The following is a 20,319-nucleotide window of genomic DNA, read 5'->3' as shown; positions in this document are numbered from 1 at the left end:
CTTTTTGAAGTGTTGTGACTTTTCTATAGTGTTGTGACTTTTTTTTCTCAAATTATTAAACTACATTTATTAAAAGTTTTTCATTGTTCTTCTTCTTAAAACACCCAATTTAGTATATCTTCCATATTTTATATTATATTTATTCTTATTATAATATATTATATTAAAAGAAGACATCATTTCACATTGAATGGTTTTCAATTTTCTAAACAGTTGTGACATTTTCGAAGGGTTGTGACTTTTATGATAAGAAACAATATGCACATGCTCATACTACCATTTGTTAACTATAAATGGAGGGGCTTCCTCTCATTTTTAAACTACAATTTTTTTAATACTTCTATTCTTGTCTTCTTCAAAACTCAAGTTTGATTTACAGACGTTGACAATCTCAAAGCTCAATGAAATTTGAACACTCCCTAACATGAATGTTAAATTAATATAATACTCCAACTAAATCATTCAATTTACTATATCTTCTATATGTTACATCAATATTTATTTATATTATATAAAAAGTAGGAGCTCTAGAAATACAAAATAACTAAGTAATGCACTATGAGGGATGGAGGAGAGAGTATATTTAAGAGGTGTAACTGAGAGATTTTAAGAGTGACTAACTTTCAGTAGTAATCATAAGAAAGTTTGCATCCACTATTCATAGGAAGTTATACTTTATCATTAATTTTATAATTGTATACTTAATTTTTAAATTTTATAATATTTGATTTCTTATTCACGTGCAACGCACGTGCATCAAAACTAGTAATTTTTAAAAATATCACTTATCTAAACCTCTTTATATTTTTTTTCAACCTCTTTTCTCAAAGTTTTACATTTGCATTTCTAATACATTCTTTTAGAGAACAAAACATAATCTAATCAAAAGTAAGTTAAAAATAAAAAATCATTTGATGAAGTTTAAAATAACAAAATAATAATCGATAGAGAATTGTTGGGTACATTTTTTGATAATTAATAAAGATACAATGTACAAATCATTAGAAAGGATAAAACGTGCAACACGCGTTCCCAGAGCCTAATATATTGATACACTCGTATTTTATTAACCAATGATTTTGGGTCATGGTCTTGATCCCATGGTTTTAGCCCAATATATTTTATAAAAGTGGTTTGTTTTCTATATAAGTTTTGCTTAGTCATTAAAATAGTGGTGGTAAAATAATTTTCATTTGTGGTGTAAAGTTTCAAAAATTGACAAAACCCTAAAAGCTTTCTCTTCCGTTTTCCCCTCTCAGCCACCACTACCACCAAGCTTCAAATCCACTAGCAAAAGAATACCTGAAACCCCAACCAAACCACCTCCATTTTCATAGTCTTCTACAAGCTTCTACTAAGCAGCCACCAACATCTAAAGACTATTGATTCCTTTTGTCTCCTGCTCGATCAAAACTCACAACCATCAATCCCTAAATAGCCTCGGCAACCACCAAAACTCAAATTTTCTTTGTCTTCTCCAGCAAAGTAATGACGTCGGAGCACACCCAACCTGAAACCACCTCAATTCTATCACAAAACCCCAACCAATTCCAGCCAAAACCCCAATAAATCCATCAGAAATAGACCCATACCACCACAGTCTCACTTCCTCTTTCCCCATTTTCGTGTCTTTTATTTATTTCGTAGGCTGTCCAGCAAGATCAAAGCTGCAACATAGCTTTGTTGTACAACAACCAACAATGTCACACTGAGCAACTAGACTCTGCCGCAAATACCATTGGTGATCCATATCTGGCTCACTGCCTTGGTTTCCTCTTCTTTGGTGACTCTTGTATCTCTATTTTACTTTGTTTCTATTATTGTTTCTGCTAAGTTTGTATTTCAGCCTGGTGTTTCTCCAATCAACTCCATAAAGGTTGGGTACCTTGATTATACTCGTTTTATTTCAGATGTTATTTCATTCTTGTTGTGTTGTGGTATGACTGATTACTGTTGTTAGTAGGTTGGTTTTGCTCAATATTTTTTCCATTAATTATTTTGTCATTCACCACTGACTTAATATTTTTTCTTGGTATTTTGAACTACTATGATTCTTTTTATTTAACTGTGTGCTTAAGTTTTCTACCAAATATATGTCAATGCTATTATTTGATTTTGTCTTATTACTTTGTCTAGTTATAATTTTTTATTATTCTTATACTGCCATATTTTATTCTCAAAAAATGTGTGTATTGTTTCAGTTATGTTAAGTTCCTCATTATTTTTCAGTTTTTCCTCTATTTTATTTAGAATCCTGTTACACTTTGATTTAGTGCAATTTATTATGGGTCATTTTTTTTACTATTTGTTAGTGATTGCATGTTATTTTAACTTTGTTAATTTTATATGGGAAACCTTTCCACATATGTAGTCATCTAGTGTTGCTTCACATAGAATGTAATTGTACCCATCATAGTCCAAACTGTTAAGTTTACATCAAAGGATACAACAACAGTCTCGACAAAAATCTGGCTCACTAAAACAGATATCACAAAGCATGGTCTCCAGAAAACGCTAACACTGCTCCTGCATTCCTCAGGTATGCTTGGATTTTGTGCTAATTTGAACTCTGTTTTTATTGTTCTCCCTCTTCCTCTTGTTGCAACTTTCTTCTCTTCTAGACGGAGAAGCTAATAACTACAAGATAGTTCGATTTGCTAGAGCAGGTGGTTGTGGTATACCTCCCCTTAATGTTTGTGATCCACTTTCATTAGCACGTGGGCAAGAGCTAGCACCAAATGGAAGATTTATGGTATTTATTACGAGTCCTCGTGAAACACTACCTTAAAAAGATGAGGTTGTATGTAAATAAGAAGTTGGGGAATGTTATTTATTGCTTCCCACAACGTTCTAAGCCACCAAACCTCAGACATGGAAACTTGGAGAATTGCAACCTCAAGTAGGTAGAATCGTGTTATAGAATGAATAACACAAAAAAAAATTCTAGGTTAATGGATGAACATTACCAAGATTCTGCCTACTTGAGGTTGTAGTTCTCAAAGTTTCCATGTCTGAGGTTTGGTGGCATGGGAAGTCGTGGGAAGCAATAATAACATCCACCAACTTCTTATATACAAACTACCTCTATTTTAAGGTAGTGTTTCACAAGGATTCAACCTAAATATCATAGCTCTTCCATTTGGTGCTAATTTTGGCCCACGAGCTGATGGAAGTGGATCATGAACAGGAAGGGCAAGTATACCACCACCACCTTCTCTAGCAATCCCACTCCCTTGTAGTTATTAGCTTCTCCGTCTGGGAGAGAAGAAAGTTGCTATCAGAGGAAGAGGAAGAACAATAAAACATAATTCAAATTAGCACGAAATCCAATCATATATGAGGAATGCAGGAGCAATGTTACCTTTATCGAAGACCATGCTTTGTGATATCGGTTACAGTAAGCCTTGTTTTTGCCAAGAGTGTTGTTGTATCCTTTGGTGTAAGCTTATCAGTTTGGAATATGAGGGGAATAGTTACATTCGATGTAAAGCAACACTAGATGGCTACATATGTGGAAAAAATTCAAATAAGCACGAAATTCAATCATGCTTGAGGAATGTAGGAGCAGTGTCTGGTTTTCCAAACTCAGCTTCAGTGATTACCAAAGTCCTACAAATTTTGTTACCAGCCTTACACGTAATAACTATGATAGGAGAATCAGATAGTAAAGATTGCATTTCCTTCCTTGAATATATAGTCCTCTCTTTCATATCTGAGTCAAAATCAATATCCAAATGAAAAAACAAATTTTGCATCATGTCAATAAAATGATGTGGTAAGTTTTTTTTACAAAATTGATGCAAACAACCTAATAAATCTCTTCATCCTATATACCAAAGATCCTTTTGGAAGCTAACCTCTTGAGTTTGGCGACTATTTCGAAGGAATCACCCAACTGAATGAGGAAAATAATTGATTTATCTCCATACAAGGATACTCAGACTTGAGATACTTTTAAACTAAAATCTTACTTCGGAAGCATTTTTTTTCCATCTTTCAGAGCCTGAAAATACTTTAGAAGATATAAATATCTATCCTTAAATGTTCCTATACCTGCAACTCTTTTCCCAACCCGCCAGCCCCACTTATCACAAGCATTTGTGCAATATACAAGAGCATATGGCAAACCTTCGCCAAGTCATACTTTGAAGCTAGTTAAAGTTGAAGACCAGTTTCATTGATTCTAGATGCACTCCCATTATATACAACAACTGCACGACTCTCCCCAACCTCCTCCTTGGCTGACATTTAGCTGGAAACACTAACTCTATTGATAATGATGAAACCACCTTTTTTGGCTAAAAAAAAAAAAGAAACATTAGAAGTCCTCATCAAAAAGCAAACCATTTTTGGATATGAAATAACTATTAGAGACAGAAAAAAGCAGTTAAAGGAGAAAAGCCAAAAGTTGGGTCTACTCTGAATGAAAACAAGACAACTATGCTTCAGATGCAGATAAATGTATGACCTTTCAGCATAACCTACAGAAGCATTTTCCTCCTAAGGAAATAAGAAAAACAAAAACTAAACATCAAAGCTGAGCAGCAGAATGTTTGTGTATAATGGCATCATGCTTGACATAAAGAGCTAAAGTTTCAAGCCACCTTTGAGGTGAAATTATTACTATTGTTCAACCAATATTACTAAGGTACTTAGTTTAAAGAATATATTCAAACACAAGAAACTTAAATCCCATATAGAATATAAAATCAAAAACATATTAGAAATAATAAATAAAATAATTTTCCCAAAGAAGAAAATCGAGTACACTGAATGCACAGTGTCTTAAATAAAATTATTCCCTTCAAGTATCCGAGGTTAACAGAATGTATCCTCTCAGAATGGAATGATTTTACTCACCAGTGTATTAGTACCTAAAATCTTGGTGTCAGCAAAGCATCAACAATACTAAAGTACAATGATAATACTAGATTTAGTAGAAAAAGAAGAAGTCCGGAAAGTCCTTATTCGTAATTAAAAATAAGAGGAAACGCCTCTATATATCTACAACAAAGGGTAGTGTGAACAAGTGCTTATTGTGCCTTGTCAGAAAGGTCACATCCCTTTAAAAATTCCACAACCCTTCCGAGTAGTCACAACCTTACAAAAAAGTCACAACTTTTCATAAAAATCACAACTCATCACAAAATTCGCAACTTTTCATAAAAGTCACAACTCGTTAGAAAAGTCAAAACTCTTTATTAAAGTGACAACTCTTCATTTTCATTCACAACTTTTAAAAACCAACAATTACTCGTGGCATTGGATGAATTGTGGCCTTGAAGGGTTCTTTTTAATGAATCCTACAACAGTTCAATCCTAATATGGTCTCAAATTCTTTCAGTAGGTACAAATTTAAGGTTATGATGAAAGAAGGATACAAAATAAATCTTTTTTCGGAAATGGCGGTATGTAGAAGCACAAAAAATCTCAATCTCACGTTCTTATATTTAGCCTTCAAAAACCATTTCTTTAGAAATCAAATTCCTAGGAAGAATAAATGTTATGTACATCACATTTTTTGTTTTCACCCATTAATGCTATGTTTTGAATTTACTTCACCCCTAATTTTAGAAATGGTAGTTAGCAGTTAAAATTCAAATTGAATTTACTTCACCCCTAATTTTAGAACAAAACAATCAGCTTGACAATATATTTTATTAAACTTACTACTACTTATAGAAGACAGTTCAATTTAGAATAGGTACTTAGCAGTTAGCACTTTTATTAAGTGGTAGAACTAGGTATTGGCAATGTTGTTAAATACGATCCCCTTCGTTTAAAAAAATATATTGTGCAATTAAGGCAAACCTATTCTTCCTACTTATATGTAAATTTTTTAATCCCCTTGACACAAGGGAAGATACTAGTGTAGTGACAAATGGGGTTCAAAATCTGTTTTAGATCATATATTCAAATCTTAGGTATACATTCTAGTGTTTATCTCAAAATTTATTTTTCCGAATCGCCTTCGGCCACAACTATAATTTCACCTAAGAGTCATGTTTAAACCCTTTTCCAACACTACATTTTATTGTGATGTTACATTTTATTATATAAAGAAAATGGACATTTACGCCTAACTCAACAGAAAAGTTATCCATTGCCCAAGATCATATATCTCGAGAATAACTTTTTTATATAAATTTTGGGAATCTAAAACCACTCTTCCACATCCCAAAAGGTAGCTATTAATGTGGGAGAGCCTGGACGGTTCCACACTAGGTACCTTTCACTCTACCACAAGTAGGAAGCTTTTTCTGAGGTACCCCTTTTTGAGTTGGGTGGCCACGCATCTTCCTAATACGGTTGACATGAAGGGTGATGGCTCTTATACCATCGATACAATAGAGGAGAACGTGGAATTAACATAGACTAAAAATGAAAATAAAAATTCTTCTAACAAAAATGAGTACATCTGCCTACTTTAAAAAAATACAGCATAAATCATTATCTGATATAGTGAGGACATGTATATCAATTAATAGGGGAAGTTGTGATTGAATTTGGGAATATATCTGAGGAAATTAAGAACTTGAATAAACTTGGTGTTCTGGTAATCCTAGACGAAGACGATAAATTCAAAATTCAAAATTCAAAAGAAAAGGAAAAAGAGAAATCAAAACCCATAAGCCTAGTGAAATGCAAACACTATAATAAGGATTTATTTTATTTAAGAACATTCATACTCCCTTCAAGTCTGATTTAATATATACCTCTTTCATTCCTTAACGAGTAATAAATAATAGAGTAATTTTATTATATTATTCTATGAATATATTTAATAAAATATTTTGACAAATATATTGGGGAAATGAATGGCACTTACTCTAGTATTTGATAAAGGAACATATCTAAATATAATTGCGATTGAGATTTAAAAAAATAAAAAAAATAAATTATTAGTCCCGTTAAATCAGCCCACCAAGCCAATAAAATAGGCATAGAAACGTGTAGGTATGTATTTTAAATAGGTTTTCATATTTGTAATTAAAATATTATTATTGTAAATAAAAAGAGTAGATTTAAACCGTGTAAATTAATGTCTTAAATTCAATATTCTAGTAATTTTTCCTACTATATAAGTAAGCAAATAAATAAATGAATACATGATGTATTTAAATTATTACTAAAGTTAAGTAAAATAATTATTATATCTAATCATATTACTACTAGTATAAATTCCTACAGTCTGCCACTTAGACTTTTAATCATGACAATTGTTAGAATTACGATATTTAAATTCATGATTAATAATATATATGCCCGAACAATCTCTGATTGAGACTCTTAACTATGAATCTACAACTTTAACAAAAATCACTTACATGACTTATTGAATGTTTTCACGAATAGGCTCTTTGCAAAATGATCTTCTGAAGTTATTTTTGTCACGACCCGAGTCTACTCCCTTGACGTGGCCGACACTTGAGAACCATTGCTGGTCCCCAAGAGAATCCTCATCCAGGCTAAATACAAGCGGAAGACTAATTACTCAAGTATACAAAATCATAAAACTGAATGTAAATTCATAAAACCCAAATACTCAACTTTAAAAAGTCTGAACAATACTCAAAAGATAAACTTAGAATTTATAAAACAACTCAAATAAAGAAATTATAGAAAACTCCTCATCTTTGTCTATCTATGAAGCATCTAATATTAAGAATACTCAACTCAACTTAGGATTTTCGACTCAACTCATGATTGTACACTCAACTCAGGATACTCAAATCAAGCTCAAGATACTCAACCCAAACTCAAAATACTTGACTCAAAATGAAAGCAACAATAAAAGATGCTATATACATGAAACATTTAAAACAGTAGATAATAACTCAAATGTATATGAATATTTAATAACAAGCTCATTACTCTTATTTTGGAGATTCTCTAACCGACAACCATCACAATGAGTAACATTATAATACAACGTCTCACCCAATTTGCTGGAATTGTCCTATACGTTGATGGAGTATAAGACATCCTCAACTAAGTGGATCCACTAAGCTATGCTTAAAATGAAATAAGGAATCATGTAAAAAGTATGACCATTTACCCATGTTGGCATATTTGGTTTATGGGGGTTGTATGTTGTCTGAACTCTCCCCCATATTGGTTCTAAATACTACTACCAATAATATATACTCATGCTCATATGTTTAAAAACACAAGTCATCCTCAATTTGAGATAATTATTCAAAAGATTCTCTTAAAAGAGATAGTGCTCAAAACTCCTCATGAACTTATTTGAAAATAAAGGGCCCCTCGTTTTAAATATAAAAACATTTATTCTTAGGAATATTTAGTTCCCATATATTCATTTTAAAAAATGAAATTCAACTCTCCTCATCCTCATACTCAAGTGCTCAAGTCTTAAAAGAAATTATAATTAATTGAATAAGACTTCTCAAAATAGGGTTCATACCGAATAATGTATGTGAACGACTCAATTCAAGGTTTTAAATAACCATATATAGAACTCAATACTTGGAAATTAACAACTCACTAACTCAAGGACTAAATGATACTACTCATCTCAAGAATTCTCAACTCATGGGGTTTATGCGGAATTATGGGCATGATCAACTCAACTCAAGGACCTTTATGTATAAGATATGGTAGTCTCATAATTAGGAATATCATCTCAAAAGGGTTAGGAACTCAATACTCAGGAACTCGAAGATACTACTCCTCTAAAAGATACTCAATTTATGGAGTTCGTGCGGAATCATGGGCATGACCTACTTGTCTCAAGGATCTTAATAATAATGTAGACACATGAATACATTCTTTTCATTCTCACACTCACTTACTCGAGTCTTGAAACAAATTAAGTAATTGTACAAGCTTCCTCGAAAAGACTCAAAGGGACTTTCTCAAACTCTACCCATACTTTACTCTTAACTCTACCTTGAATTTGAATTATGAATTCAAGGATCACGGTTAGGATATATAAGATTTCTCAATGAGTAGACGTAGTTTGGATAGTTGATAACTTGGAACGAGCGAGGACACAACTTGGAGAAAACTGGTACGACGCGGAGGGGGATTTAATTTTTTGTCATGAAACTAAATTTTGGTACAGTGAAGTTTGTATCCCCTCCGCGAGGCGGAGATGGGATACGTTTCTAGGGACTGAATTTCAAAACGCCTCCGCGACGCGGACTAGAGCACGTATATTTTCCCAATCATTTCTTCCTCTCCCAAACTTGATTCAACTCATGCCCACTTTAGTTTTATGATCTAATTTTACAATATTTCACAAATCCAGAACTTTCAGTGAAACCCACACAAAACTCAATCAAGAGACTCAACTATTTCACAAGAACCTTACTACAAGGATTTCAAAGACCTGAATTATCAATTAAACTCAAGAACTTCTCAAGAACTCAATAATAACCTTCAAGAATGGATTCATGGGTAAAAGTTTACATGATCGGCATGAGGGCAAATAAGCCAAAAACTATGAAAGCTTACATACTTATGAGTCGAGAATTTCAACTCATTTAGGGCTTAATATTCAACGTTTTAGTGTCCTCAATACTTATTTAATTCTCTAACTGATGTTAAAGTGTTAATTTTCATCAATGAAGCCAAAAGAGTGATGCAAGGGCATTACCAGGAAAAAAGGAGTCAAAAATCTTAATAATTTGAAGGAAAGCAAGGCTAGTACTCGCTAAATCCACTCGACGAGTTGCCGAATAGATGTTCAGCTCGCTTAAAGTTCCAGAAAGCCAGCCCATGAACAAGACCAACTTAGTGATCTGATGGGTATATCGGCGAGTCGCCGAAGAGTTTGGCGACGCCAACTTAGCCCACAAAAAGTAACAGAATAAGTGGTGAGGCAAACCAAAACAGCGAGACGAGGACCACTTGGTGGGTCATTGACTAGGTCAGCGATCCCGATCTTAATCTCCTAAAATTATGGTAAACAAAGCGTAAAAAGTCAAGCCAAGAAGTCGATTTAAGTCTAGCCACATTGTCCAACTCTGGGTTTTTGCTCCTCAGCATTCCAAACACTTTTTTTACACTTTCAGTATAGATTTAGGGTTTGTTTTGATTTTGAGCTCTAATTTGTGTTTTGAAGACTCGTAGATTGTTACCTAATCCGATGGAGAACATAGTTGGTTACGATTTTTTGCTTTTTATGATGTTTGGATAAAATCCCCATTCTTGGGGGGTGTGATTATATGATTGAATATTTCAATTAGCTTATAGGTGTTATTCTTGATTTGAAGTGAGTTCAATTAATAATTGAGTTTTAATTGATGAATTGTAGTTGCAAATATAATTCTAGTTTAGCATTTTAAGATTTCATGAGAAAGAAGTATTACAGTTAAAACTAATAGTTTATAATTGTAGTGATTGGGTTATTATAGACTTAACTTGAGAAAGTGGGTCAAAATTCAATCCTACCAATCTAGCTTGAAAAAGTAGATTGATTGAGGTATTGGGTTGTTCATAAGTGTTATGCTTGTTGAGGTTCGAAAGAACTCGCTTGATTCGTGATTGTTGATCGAGACATGGATATTGAACCTAAAGCCTAGCCTACCCACTATGATTCAACGACTTCTAGTAAATAATATTCACCAATTTTACTACATTGACATTCAATTTATCATACTCCCAAGAAATCCTCTCTACTTGTTTATTCCCTGTTGTTCGTAGTATTTAATTGTTCACTATAATCCCTCCATTTGACTTTAATTATCAACCCTTTGTTATTTATTTTATTGTTTTGAAAATGTCTACATTTACAAACTATTAGACCACCATTTTACTTCTTAATCAAATTATTTACCTTATCACTCCATGTGGGATCTGCCCCAACTCTTAGTTGGGTTTATACTTGTTAGCGACCGCCTACACTTAGAATCTGATGAAGTGTAGTTGAAGTTTATAAAAAATGGCACCGCTATCGAGGGGTGGTGTTTAGAATTCTTTTGGGGAAGTTTAGTCGTGAACAGATCTTGTTGTTGTTGAATTGACTTTGTTTTGTTCGTTGTTGGCAGCTCTTAATCAGGTGAAGATATGAATGTTAATGGGAGCAATGCTAGACAACTTGGTCACAATGATGGCATTGATAATTTGCACAATGTCAATGAAGATCTGTTGGGAAGTTCGGGTGCTATTATATTGCCTCTGAATATGGGTAACACAGTGTTTCATGTGACCAACACTATGTTGCAGTTATTGCAAATGAAGGGTCTCTTTGGAGGTCTTGCTACTAGGGATCCTTATGACCACATTTGGAACATTGTGAATATGTGTGGTCCATTTTCCTTCAAGAATATCACACAAGAATCAGTCCGACTTTGGTTGTTTCCCTTTTCTCTAATGGGTAGGCAACGAAGTTGTTGGTTGAGTTGCCAAGATAACCAATTACTTCTTCGGAGAAGCTCACCAACACATTTTATGTAAGGTTTTTCCCTCACTAAAAGATAGTGAAGTTGAGGTACCATATTCAGAACTTTAAGCAAGTGGATGGGGAACCACTTCATGAGACATGGTTGAGGTTTCAGAAGCTGCTGGTCCAATGTCCAACTCATTGATTCCGGAACAATGTGTTGTTACAATACTTCTATCAGAGCCTCCACTCATTCAACAAAGTTGTGGATGACTAGGTTGTTCGAGGAAGAATCGTGCAATGACTGCTTGATATAGTATCTACTCTTCTTGATGAGATAACAAAAATCAATTGTGCTTGGTACACTAAAAAAGATCAAGTGTCTCCTTTGAATTTTGGATGAAAAAAGAGCAAGTGGAAAAAATCGAAGAGCGAGATTAAAAAATGGACAATTTGATGTCCCAAATAGAAATTATAAAAAAATGGTTATGGGGAGTATTTCTGAAACAAAGAGGTTAAAAAAGTGTCAAGACTAGAGGAGGGTCCGTGCCCGAGATCTTTAAAGTCGAGTGCAAATCAAGGTTGAAACACGCTTAGGGAGGATGGACGGAGAAGTCACAATCAAGATTTGGATGACAAAAATAACTTTTGGAGGAGAGAAGACGACTATGATGCATGTTGCACATGGGTGATAGCCCATGTTCTAGTGACAGTTCTGGAAGCTTTCGGGTTGATGATTGGTTATCCCGCATTCTGAAAAGGTTGAAGGATCCAATGAAATGCTTCAAAAGATGAAGGCTAACTTCTCATCCTTGAATAATAAAGTAAACTCTCACTCGGAATCTATCAAGCAACTTGAATGTCAAATGAGTCAACTTTCAACCCAGTTAAAGTCCAAGCCGCTAGAGAGGTTTGCGAATTATGTGATGGTGAATTAAAAGGTTAATCATGATTACCAAACTCCTACAAATTTTGTTACCAGCCTTACATGAAATAACTCTGCTAGGAGAATCAGATAGGAGAAATTTGCTTTGTTTGATCTCCTTTGATTCTATCCTCCCTTCAATTGAGCTATAGATTATTTTTCGTATATGGTGGTTGAAATATCCTTTTTAGAAAAAGCACATATTATCTTAAAATTATAGATCATGATTCCTTCCAAACACACTCCCAACATACTTCATAGATCAATATTATTTCTGCATGATTTGAAGAAGTGGTTACTAATGTTTGATTTTTTGAATACCGAGATATGTTTGTGCCTCCATATGTAAATAAATAGTCCATTGGTGATAATATTTATCAGGGTCAAATAAATATTTTGTAACTACATAATCAAATCATTTCTGACTAGAAGATTGATTATTTCAATTTTATTGAAGCTCGCCTTTTCTTCTCAACGAAAATCACACATGTTCTATGTGTTGAGTCACTTATTTTGTTAGTTTTTTGTCCTAACGTGAATGATAATATGACAATCATTTCACATAATTTTCGTTATGTATATCAAATAATTAATCTTCTAGTATTTGTATATCGAGCAATCTGTAAGTGCACCAATTGCACTGATACATGACATTTTAAATCATTTTCATGGGATCAAAACGATTCTTTCTTTGTGTTAAGCAGTCTCAAAATCATTGGGTACTCAACGGAATTGCTTTAAGAACTTTGAAATCCTTCAAAGATTTTCATATAACCTTCATCGTCTAGTTAGACATAAGAATCATTCATTATACATATTCAAGTATTTAATCTATTGCCAGACTAAATCAAGTCTCATTGCGTCCACCACTGGAGAATATATATACCCATTTAATAATGTCAGGATTGTTGCCAATATCCTTTATGACCCGAGGCACAAACCGCATTTTATATCATACGGTTATACTTTTGCACAATGATTTATTTGTACCACACTGACATTATCTTTTGATATATGAACTATAAGATCAAAAACATCACTTTTCTAAGTGAAAAAAATATACTTGAATAGTGCATTTTATTTGGCCAATCATTTATCTCTACATACTATATGACATATTCGAATTTAAGATCCTCGTAACCATCTATAGAATTGAGTGCTACTTTATACCAAAGATATAATCGATGTTCATTTTGATATTATGTCGAGGCCTCGTGAAACACTGCCTTAAAAAATTGAGGTGGTATGTAAATAAGAAGTTGGTTGACGTTACATATCGCTTCCCACAACGTTCTAAGCCACCAAACCTACGACATGGTAACTTGGAAAATTGCAACCTCAAGTAGGTAGAATCGTGTTACGAAATAAATAATACAAAAAAATTTCTAAGTTAATGGGTGAACATTACCATGATTCTGCCTACCTGAGGTTGTACTTCTCAAAGTTTCCATGTCTGAGGTTTGGGTGCTCGAGAAGTCATGGGAAGCGATAATAACATCGACTAACTTCTTATATACAAACTACCTCTATTTTAAGGTAGTGTGTCACAAGTCCTCAACATAAATATCATAGCTCTTCCATTTGGTTCTAATTCTGGCTCACGAGCTGATGGAAGTGGATCACGAACAGGAAGGGCAGGTATAGCACCACCACCTTCTCTAGAAAATCCATCTCCCTTGTAGTTATTAGCTTCTCTGTCTGGAAGAGAATAAAGTTGCTACCAGAGGAATAGGAAAAACAATAATAACATAATTCAGATTAGTACGAAATCCAATCATACTTGAGGAATACAGGAGCAATGTTACCTTTAACGGAGACCATTCTTAGTGATATCGGTTACATTAAGCCTTGTTTTTGCCAAGAGTATTGTGGTATCCTTTGGTGTAAGCTTATCAGTTTGGAATATGATAGGTATAGTTACATTCGATGTAAAACAACACTAGATGGCTACATATGTGGACAAAATCCAAATAAGCACGAAATCCAATCATGCTTGAGGAAAGTAGGAGCGCAGTCTGCTTCTATTTTACCAAACTCAGCTTCACTGATTACCAAACTCCTACAATTTTTGTTACCAGCCTTACAAGTAATAACTCTAATAGGAGAATCAGATAGTAAAGGTTGCATTTCCGTCCTTGAAGATGTAGTTGACTCTTTCATATTTGAGTCAAAATCAATATCCAAATGAAAAAAACAAATTTTGCATCATGTCAATAAAAAGATGTGGTAAGTTTTTTTAAAAAAATTGATGCAAACAACCTAATGAATCTCTTCATCCTATATACCAAAGATCCTTGTCGAAGATAACCTCTTGAGTTTGGCGACTGCTTCCAAGGAATCACCCAACTTAATGAGGCAAAGAATTGATTTATCTCCATACCAAGATACTCAAACTTGAGATACTTTTTAACTGAAATCTAACTTCGAAAGCATTTTTCTTTCAATATTTCGGAGCCTGAAAAATACTTCGGCAGATGTAAATATCTATCCTTAAATGTTCCTAAACCTGAAACTCTTTTTCCTACCCGCCATCCCCACTTATCACCAACATTTGTGCAATCTACAAGAGCATGTGGTAAACCTTCTCCAAGTCATACTTTGAAACAGGATAAAGTTGAAGACCAGTTTCATTGAATCTAGATGACCTCCCATTATATACAACAAGTGCACGACTGTCCCCAACCTCCTACTTGGCTGACATTTAGCTGGAAACTCTAACTCTATTGATAATGATGAAACCACCTTTTTTGGCTAAAAATAAAAAAAAACTTTAGAAGTCCTCATCAGAAAGCGAACCATTTTTGGATATGAAATAACTATTAGAGGCAGAAAAAAACAGTTAAAGGAGAAAAGCGAAACTTTGGGTCTACTCTGAATGAAAACAAGACAACTATGCTTCAGATGAAGATAAATGTATGAGCTTTCAGCATAACCTATGGAAGCATTATCCACCCAAGGAAGAAAGAAAAACAAAAAATAAACATCAAAGCTGAGCAACAAAATGTTTGTGTATAATGTCATCATGCTTGACATAAACACCTAAAGTTTCAAGGCACCTTTGAGGTGAAATTATTACTATTGTTCAACCAATATTACTAAGATACTTAGTTTAAAGAGTAGATTCAAACACAAGAAACTTAAATCCCATAAAGAAAATAGAATCTAAAACATATTAGAAATAATTAGGAAAACATTCTCACCTCATCTCAACTCAATATGTCTCAAGAATACTCAACTTGATTCAAGAATACTCCACTTGACTCAAGAATACTCAACTCAAGAGTACTCAACTCAACTTAGGATTTTTAACTCAACATATGATTTTCAACTCAGCTGAGGATACTCAAACTCAACTCAGGATATTCAACTCAAGCTCAAGATACTCAACCCAAACTCAAAAGACTCAACTCAAAATGAAAGCAACAATAAAAGATGTTATATACATGAAACTTTTAAAACAGTAGATAATACCTCAAATGTGTATTAAAATACAATAATAAACTCATTGCTCCTATTTTGGAGATTCTCTAACTGACAACCATCACTATGAGCAACATGATGATACAAGGTCTCGCTCACTCTGCCAAAATTGTCTTGTACTTTGCCAAAGTATATGACATCCTAAACTAAGTGGATTCACCAAGCTATGCTTAGAAGGAAATAAGGAATCATCTAAAAAGTATTACCATTTACCCATGTTGGCATATTTGGTTTATGGGGGTTGTATACTTTCTGAACTCTCCCCCATATTGGTGATCAATACTACTCCCAATAATATATACCCATTCTCATATGTTTAAAAATATAACTCTTCCTCAATTTGAGATAATTACTCAAAATCTTCTCTTAAAAGAGATAGTGCTCAAAACTCCTCATGAACTTATTTGGAAATCAAGGGCCCCTCATTTTTAGTATAAACACATTTACTGTTGGGAATATTTAGTTCCCATATATTCATTTGAAAAAATGAAATTCAACTCTCCTCATCCTCATACTCAAGTGCTCAAGTCTTAAAAGAAATTATAATTAATTGAATAAGACTTCTCAAAATAGGGTTCATACCGAATAATGTATGTGAACGACTCAATTCAAGGTTTTAAATAACCATATATAGAACTCAATACTTGGAAATTAACAACTCACTAACTCAAGGACTAAATGATACTACTCATCTCAAGAATTCTCAACTCATGGGGTTTATGCGGAATTATGGGCATGATCAACTCAACTCAAGGACCTTTATGTATAACATATGGTAGTCTCATAATTAGGAATATCATCTCAAAAGGGTTTGGAACTCAATACTCAAGAACTCGAAGATACTACTCCTCTAAATGATACTCACTTATGGAGTTCGTGCGGAATTATGGGCATGAATGACTTGGCTCAAGGATCTCAATAATAATGTAGACTCATGAATACACTTTTCTCATTCTCATAAATTAAGTAATTGTGTAAGATTCCTCGAAAAGACTCAAAGGGACTTTCTCAAACTCTACCCGTACTTTACTCTCAACTCTACCTTGAATTTGACTTATGAATTCAAGGATCACGATTAGGATTTATAGGATTTCTCAATGAGTAGACGTAGTTTGGATAGTTGATAATAGGAATGAGCGAGGACAGAACTTGAAGAAAACTGGTGCGACACAGAAAGGGATTTAATTTTTTTTCATGAAAGTAAATTTTAGGAAAGTGAAGTTCATATCCCCTCTGCGAAGAGGAGATGGAGTACTTTTCTGGGGACTGAATTTAAAAATGCCTCCATGACACGGACCAGAGCACCTATATTTGCCCGATCATTTCTTCCTCTCCCAAACTCGATTCAACTCATGCCCACTTCAGTTTTATGGTCTAATTTTGCAATATTTCACAAATCCAGAATGTATTCCGTAAAACCCACATAAAACTCAATCAAGAGACTCAACTATTTCTCAAGAACCTCACTACAAGGATTTCAAAGACCTCAATTATCAATTAAACTCAAGAACTCAATAATAACTTTCAAGAATGGATTCATGGCTAAAATTTTACATGATTGGCATGAGGGAGAAAAGGCCCAACAATATGAAAACTTACATACCTATGAGTCGGGGATTTCGACTCATTTAGGGGTAAATATTCAAAGTTTTAGTTTCCTCAATACCTATTTAATGCTCTAAACTGAAGTTTAAAGTGCTAATTTGCAGCAATGAAGGTAAAAGAGCAATGCAAGGGTATTACCAGGCAAAAAGGAGTGAAGAATCTTAAGAAATTGAAGGAAAGCAAGGCTGGTACTCGCCAAATCCACTCGACAAGTCACCAAATAGATTTTTAGCTAACTTAAAGTTCTGGAAAGCCAGCCCATGAACAAAACCAACTTAGCAATCTGATGGGTATTTCGGCGAGTCGCCGAAGAGTTTGGCGACACCAACTTAGCCCATAAAAAGTAACAGAGTAAGTTGTGAAAAGGCAAACCAAAATGGTGAGATGATGACCACTTGGCGCATCACTGACTAGGTCGGTGAGCCCGATCTTGGTCTCCTGAAGTTACAATAAAGAAAGGGTAAAAAGTAAAGCCAAGAAGTCGATGAAAGAGGCACTAGGTGTATCACCAAACAGGTAAGCGAAGCTAGAATTATTTCGCTGAGTTACTACGAAGCTAAAATTTTGGGAATCTATAAATGAAATTTTAAAAGTAGTTTTGGCAGTGCCCACATTGTCCAGTTCTGGGTTTTTTCTCCTCAGCATCCTAAACACTGTTTTTCACTTTGAGTATAGATTTAGGGTTTGTTTTGATTTTGAACTTTAATTTGGCATTTGAGGACTCTTAGATAATTACCTAATCCTATGGAGAACATAATTGGTAATGATTTCTTGTTTTTTATGATGTTTGGATATAATCCCTATTCTTGGGGGTGTGATTATGTGATTGAATGTTTCAATTAGCTTAGTTGCGTTATTGTTGATTTGATGTGATTTTAATTAATAGTTGAGTTTTAATTGATGAATTGTAGTTGCAAATGAAATTCTAATTTAGCATTCTAAGCTTGCTTGAGAAAGAAGTATTAGAGTTAAGACTATTAGTTTATGATTGTAGTGATTGGGTTATTATAGACTTAGCTTGAGAAAGTGGGTCTAAATTCAATCCTACCAATCTATCTTGAAAAAGTAGATTGATTGAGATATTGGGCTTTTCATAAGAGGTTCGAAATAACTCGCTTGATTCATGATAGGTGATTGAGACATGACTATTAAACCTAAGGCCTAGCCTACCCACTAAGTTTCAATGACTTCTAATAAATAATAATCACCCATTATATGAAATTGGCATTAAATTGATCACACTCCCAACAAGTCCTCTCTACTTCTTTATTCCCTGTTGTTTGTGTTATTTAACTGTTCACTAAAATCCCTCAATTTTACATATATTATCAACCATTTGCTATTTCTTTTATTGTTTTGAAAATGTCTACATCTACAAATGATTAGACCACCATTTTACTTCTTAATCAAATTCTTTACCCTATCACTCCCTATGGGATCAGCCCCAACTCTTAGTTGGGTTTATACTTATTAGAGACCGCCTACACTTAGAATTGGATGAAGTGTAGTTGAACGTTATAAAAATGGCACCGCTATCAGGGGTGGCGTTTAGAATTCTTTTAGTGAAATTAAGTCGTGAACTAATCTTGTTGTTGTTGAATCGACTTATTTTTGTTCATTGTTGGGTGCTCTTAATCAGGTGAAAAGATATGAGTGTTAACGGTAGCAATGCTAGCCAACTTGGTCACAATGATGGAATCGGTAATTTGCACGATGTCAATAAAGATCAGTCGGGATGTGCGGGTGCTATTTGATTGCCTCTAACTATAGGAAACACGATGTTTTATTTGACCAACACTATGTTGCAGATGTTGCGAATCAAGGGTCTCTTTGGAGGTCATGCTACTAAGGATCCTCATGACCACATTTGGAACTTTGTGAATGTGTGTGGTCCATTTTCCTTCACGAATATCACACAAGAATCGGTCTGACTTTGGTTGTTTCCCTTTTCTCTAGTGGGGAGGCAACAAAGTAGTTGGCCGAGTTGCCAAGAGAATCAATCACTTCTTGGGAGGAGCTCACCGAGGCATTTTATGTAAGGTTTTTACCTCCCTCGAAGATGGTAAAGTTGAGGGACCATATTCAGAACTTGAAGCGAGTGGATGGGGAACCACTTTATGAGATATGGTTGAGGTTTCAGAAGCTGCTGCTCCAATGTCCAACTCACTGACTCCCGAACAATATGTTGTTACAGCACATCTACCAGAGCCTCGACTCAGTCAACAAAGTTGTGGATGACCACCTTGTTCGAGGAGGAATCATGCAATGACTGTTGGATATTGCATCCACTCTTCTTGATGAGATAACAATAATTAACCATGCTTGATACACTATAGAAGATCAAGTGTCTCCTTTGAATTTTTGGATGAAAGAAGAGCAAGTGGAGAAAAACCAAGAGCGAGATTAAAACCTGGACAAGATGATGTCCCAAATGGAGATTCTAATAAAAAAGGTCATGGGGAGTATTTCCGAAAACAAAGAGGTTCAAAAAGTGTCAAAAATAGAGGAGGGTTCTTGCCCGGGCTCTTTAAAGTCGAGTGGGAATCGAGGTTGGAATATGCTTAGGGAGGATGGACGGAGAAGTCACAATCAAAATTTGGCTGACAAAAATAACTTTTGGAGGAGAAAAGACGACTATGATGTGTGTTACATGCACATGGGTGTTAGCCCAAGTTCTAAGGACAGTTCTGGAAGCTTTCAGGTGGATGATTTGTTATCCCACATTCTGAAAAAGATTGAAGGATCCAACAAAATGCTTAAAGAGATGATGGCTTACTTCTCATCCTTGAATAATAAACTAAACTCTCACTCGGAATCTATCAAGCAACTTGAATGTCAAATGAGTCAACTTTCAGCCCAATTAGAGTCCAAGTCGCTAGAGAGGTTTGCAAATAATATGATGGTGAATTAAAAGGTTAATCATAATTACCAAACTCCTACAAATTATATTACCATCCTT

The 20,319-nt window shown here is 34.3% G+C and overlaps 1 pseudogene; it reads right to left on the bottom strand.

Moving 5' to 3' along the window:
• Positions 1-2,322: 2,322 nt before the first annotated feature.
• LOC125873714 (uncharacterized) lies at positions 2,323-4,248 on the bottom strand (annotated as a pseudogene).
• Between the last annotated feature and the right edge of the window lie 16,071 nt (positions 4,249-20,319).

Source organism: Solanum stenotomum, chromosome 8 (genome assembly GCF_019186545.1).
Source record: "Solanum stenotomum isolate F172 chromosome 8, ASM1918654v1, whole genome shotgun sequence".
Classification (NCBI taxonomy): Eukaryota; Viridiplantae; Streptophyta; class Magnoliopsida; order Solanales; family Solanaceae; genus Solanum; species Solanum stenotomum.
Note: the sequence above shows the minus strand (reverse complement) of the source record. Positions and strands in the feature narration are given on the sequence as shown.